At 48.2% G+C, this 4,894-nt stretch overlaps 1 non-coding gene across 1 annotated transcript; it reads left to right on the top strand.

Moving 5' to 3' along the window:
* The first annotated feature begins 3,570 nt into the window (after window positions 1–3,570).
* On the top strand, window positions 3,571–3,642 carry TRNAG-CCC (transfer RNA glycine (anticodon CCC)). Its single transcript has one exon. It is a non-coding gene; the product is annotated as a tRNA-Gly (tRNA).
* Window positions 3,643–4,894: the final 1,252 nt, after the last annotated feature.

Here is a 4,894-nt window from a genome sequence, read left to right as displayed (position 1 = left end):
ACTCTTTTCTCTTCCATTGATCTATTTGTCTATCTTTATGCCAGTACCATATTATCTTGATCACTGAGGCTTAATAATAAGTGCTCCCTCAGGTTGTACTCCTGGCTAATTCCTTCTCATCCTCGGCCCTCAGCCAAGACCACATTACTCTTAGAAGCCCTCTCTGACACCTCCAAACAAGAGTGGCTGCTCCTTTCTGCTCTCCCATTGCACCTATCCCAGCATTGGTCTCCCTTTATGGTTACTGATGGTTTGTCTCCCTTTCCATATAGATCATAAGCTCTTTGAGGACACCACCTCCAGGGGTCCCAGAAGCACAGTTTGAAAAATATTGCAAACAAAACAAAACGAAACCCCACACACAAATGCTATAATTGCAGAATAGCTCCAAAAGCAAAGAATGTGTCACTGAAGAAACCAAACCGTTGGCTGTTAGGAAGTATCATCATGTAACCATGTAATGGGAATAATTCCTCTGCTGATGTTAAGAAGGAGATTGAGAGTGCAAATACATAAGGTGCAAAAATGCTGGTATTGAAAACCGAGCATAGAAAAGTTGAGGACCCTTATTTTAACCATCTAGAATGGCCACTGGGGACAGAGGCTTAGAATCTGCTGCCCAGATCCTCTGAGGACTTTCCCTTCCAGCCCCTCTGTTCCACTGGAGGGGGTACGTGGGCCTGTCACTGTTGTGGTCTCTCCCCTTGCGGAGCACAGGCTCCAGACACGCAGGCTCAGCGGCCATGGCTCACGGGCCCAGCCGCTCCGCAGCATGTGGGATCTTCCCGGACCGGGACACGAACCCGTGTCCCCTGCATCGACAGGCGGACTCTCAAGCACTGCGCCACCAGGGAAGCCCAAGCCCCTAGTGCTTTTACCTCCCAACTCTGGCATAGTTCAAATGTACCTTGCCTTCTGTATGAAGGTCATGATTTTCTGGTTACTCCTGCTCTCCCATTTCTAATCTTTTTTTTTAACATCTTTATTGAGGTATAATTGCTTTACATTGTTATGTTAGTTGCTGCTGTATTACAAAGTGAATCAGCTATATGTATGCATATATCCCCATATCCCCTCCCTCTTGCATCTCCCTCCCACCCTCCCTATCCCACCCCTCCAGGCAGTCACAAAGCACCTGAGCTGATCTCCCTGTGCTACGCGGCTGCTTCCTACTACCTATTTTACATTTGGTAGTGTATATGTGTCAATGCCACCCTCTCACTTCGTCCCAGCTCACGCTTCCCCCTCCCTGTGTCCTCAAGTCCACTCTCTACATCTGCGTCTTTATTCCTGTCCTGCCCCTAGGTTCTAATATTTAAACATAATAAATTGCGAAGCCCAGATTTGGACCTATCCAATTCCAAATTCTGTCTTTATTCTTCGCTCAGCTGTCTCCTAAAGCGAAAGTGCCGATCTATGTATTTCTTTTTTTAAAACATTTATTTACTTATTTTTGTCTGCGTTTGCGTCTTCGTTGCTGCGCATGGGCTTTCTCTAGTTGCAGCGAGCGGGGGCTACTCTATGTTGTGGTGCACGTGCTGCTTATTGCGGTGGCTCCTCTTTGTTGCGGAGCATGGGCTTTAGGTACGCGGGCTTCAGTAGTTGTGGCTCGCGGGCTCTAGAGGGCAGACTCAGTAGTTGTGGTGCACGGGCTTAGTTGCTCCGCAGCATGTGGGATCTTCCCCCACTAGGGCTGAAACCCGTGTCTCCTGCATTGGCAGGCAGATTCTTAACCACTGCACCACCAGGGAAGTCCTGTGTATGTATTTTGAGCAGCACCTATCCCCAGCAAAAGAATCAACATCAAAAAAAAAAAAAAAAAAAAAAAAAAAGAATCAACATCAGTTACTTCTGTGGGACAGTCCCTCCTAAGTCAACTCAGGAGACCAAAGTATAAAACTGAGGGTTATTTAATCAAAACAGGATTAGGGCTGAAGTAGTAATTTGCCCCTCTCTACTCTAGGGACAGTTTTATCTAGGAAAAATCATTTCTGTATAAGCAGCACACCCTCTATTACTCTACAAGCAGGATACCTTCCTACTAACCTTTCTAAATTGTCATTTAAAAAAACAAAAATGAATTTGCAAAAAAAATGCATTTGCTGTGTTTGTACATGGAACAGTTCTGGAGGATTCTCAAGAAACGGTAGCAGTGGTTGCCTCCAGGCTGTGGACACTGGTCCAAGCCATCATCGCCTCTCACCTAGATTACAGCAGTGACCTCATAACTGGTCCTCTTGCCCCTACTCTCACCCCTTATATTTCATTCACTACACAGCAACAAGACTTGATTATTTAGACAAATAAACCCAATCCTGTCACTCCCTGACTCAAATCCTTCTAATAAGCCTCGTTCTGCAATTAAAGTAAAATCCCAGCTCCATGCTGTGAATGTGAGCCTCTGCATGATCTGGCTCCTCGCTTCTTCTCTGACCGCCTCCCCAGGACCCTCTCTGCTCCAGCCACATGGACCTCCTTCTTTCTGTTCCTCAGACACTCCAAGCTCATTCCTACCTCAGGGCCTGTGCTATTGCGGGTTGCTCTGCGGGGAATGCTCTTCCTTCAGGTCAACCACAACTGGTCCTTCTTGTCATTCAAGGCTTGGTACACATGTCACCCGACAGAATCCCCCTCTGAGGATTCTGTCTAAAAAAGCCCCTCCCCAGGCACACCAGTGGTCACTTCCCCAGTGCCTTATTTTGTTTATGTCATGCCACTTACTACTGCAGTTATTTCTTGAGTTGTCTGTTGACTGTCTACCCTCCCTAGAATGTAAGCTCCTTGAGGGCAGAGGCCTTATCTCGTTTTACTACTATTTACTCAGTGTTTAGAACAGTGCATGGCACTGAATCAGTGAATGATGTCTGAGGTCACATAGGAAGGTTTCAGGTCGTGGACTGTTTTGTTAGTTCCCACGGTTGCTGTAACAAATTACCACAAAGCTTAAAACAACACAGATTTATTATCTTACAGTTCTAGATGTCAAAAGTATGAAATGGGGGCTTCCCTGGTGGCGCAGTGGTTAAGAATCTGCCTGCCAATGCCGGGGACATGAGTTCGAGCCCTGGTCCAGGAAGATCCCACATGCCGCGGAGCAACTAAGCCTGTGCACCACAGCTACTGAGCCTGCGCTCTAGAGCCCAGGAGCCACAACTACTGAAGCCCGTGCTCTGCAACAAGAGAAACCACCACAATGAGAAGCCCGCGCACCGCAACGAAGAGTAGGCCCCACTCACCGCAACTAGAGAAAGCTCGCACGCAGCAACAAAGACCCAACGCAGCCAAAATTTTTTTTTAAATTAAAAAAAAAACAGGGCTTCCCTGGTGGCGCAGTGGTTGAGAGTACGCCTGCCGATGCAGGGGACATGAGTTCGTGCCCTGGTCCGGGAAGATCCCACATGCCGCGGAGCGGCTGGGCCCATGAGCCATGGTCGCTGAGCCTACGCGTCCTGAGCCTGTGCTCCACAATGGGAGAGGCCACAACAGTGAGGGGCCCGCGTACCACAAAAAAAAACAAAACAATTTAAAAAAACAATAAACAAAAAACACAATTAGAACAAGGGAGGGACTTCCCTGTTGGTCCAGTGGGTAAGACTCTGCACTCCCAATGCAGGGGGCCTGGTTCGATCCCGGGTCAGGGAAATAGATCCCACATGCATGCTGCAACTGAGAGTCCGCATGCTGCAACGAAGATCCCGCGTGCCACAACTAAGACCTGGCATGGCCTAAATAAATAAATAAATAAATATTTAAAAAAGAAAAACAAGGGAATGACCCTGGCATAAACTACGTGGTCCAGAGGACTGACTGCAGTGAGGACTCTGGGAGCTCCCCTCTGCTCAGGACATGGGGCTGTCATTCTAGCTGAAGGCTTTTCTCAAACTGACCCCTTTAAACATAGGCAGTTCATTGTATGTCAATTATGCCCCAATAAAGCTGTTTAAGAAGAAATGTCTTTCTCCATAAAGAGACCATCTGGAACAATCCCATCATATCTCCCCTTCCTTCCTCCCTTCCTTCCTTCCTTCCTCCCTCCCTCCCTCCCTCCCTCTCTCCCTTCCCTCCCTGCCTCTCTCCCTCCCTCTCTCTCTCCCTTCCCTCCTTCCTTCCTTCCTCCTTCCCTCTCTCCCTTCTTTCCTTCCTTCCTTCCTTCCTTCCTCCCTCCCTCCCTCCCTTCCTTCTCCCCATTCAGTCCAACACTGCTGTATGCCTCCTTGCCCCACCACAGTCCCAGCCTGTTCCCTCTGCTCTAACTCCCTCCTCTGTGCTCTTCTGAATCCCCACTTTGTGATGAGCACCCTCAGAAGACTCCTTTGTCTCTTGACCTTAACTGAAACCTACCTGTGTCTGTCCAGAGCACACCTTTTTGCTGGCTGCCTTCTCCAGGTTTCTCTCATACTCCAAATAACTCAGGGGCAGGGGGTTGGGGTGGTGTCCCATTTGCTCCTTAATGTCTTACAGACCACCCACTACTCCCTTCTGCTGGCAACCCCTCTGCTCTTTACAGACTCACTCAGTCAGGCTCTGACGCCCTCTCCCTCCATGATGCTCTTGTTCGCCCCTCAGGTCACTGACTCTTACTCACTGAAAACTTCAGCTCCTGATTCACTGTCGTCTTCTGCAGACCATCCTCTTTCATTATTCTTAGTGCCCTCAACATCCATTTGGATCTCCCATCTAATACTCTGACTTCTCAGTTTCTTGATCACCTTGCCCTCCATGATCTTTCCTCTATCCCACCAGTCATAACTTAGACCTTGGCATCACCAAAAAACTGTGCCATCTTAGAAACCTCAAACTTAGCTCTCCAATAACCACCTCACCTTCAGGTCACTGGCTCAACCATGCTTACCTCAATAGTTTGTCTCCTTCACATTCACCTCCAATCCATAGA

This window comes from Lipotes vexillifer, unplaced genomic scaffold (assembly GCF_000442215.2).
Source record: "Lipotes vexillifer unplaced genomic scaffold, Lipotes_vexillifer_v1.1 scaffold387, whole genome shotgun sequence".
Lineage (NCBI taxonomy): Eukaryota > Metazoa > Chordata > Mammalia > Artiodactyla > Lipotidae > Lipotes > Lipotes vexillifer.
The sequence above is the reverse complement of the archived record's forward strand: the minus strand, read 5'-3'. Positions and strand labels throughout refer to the sequence as shown.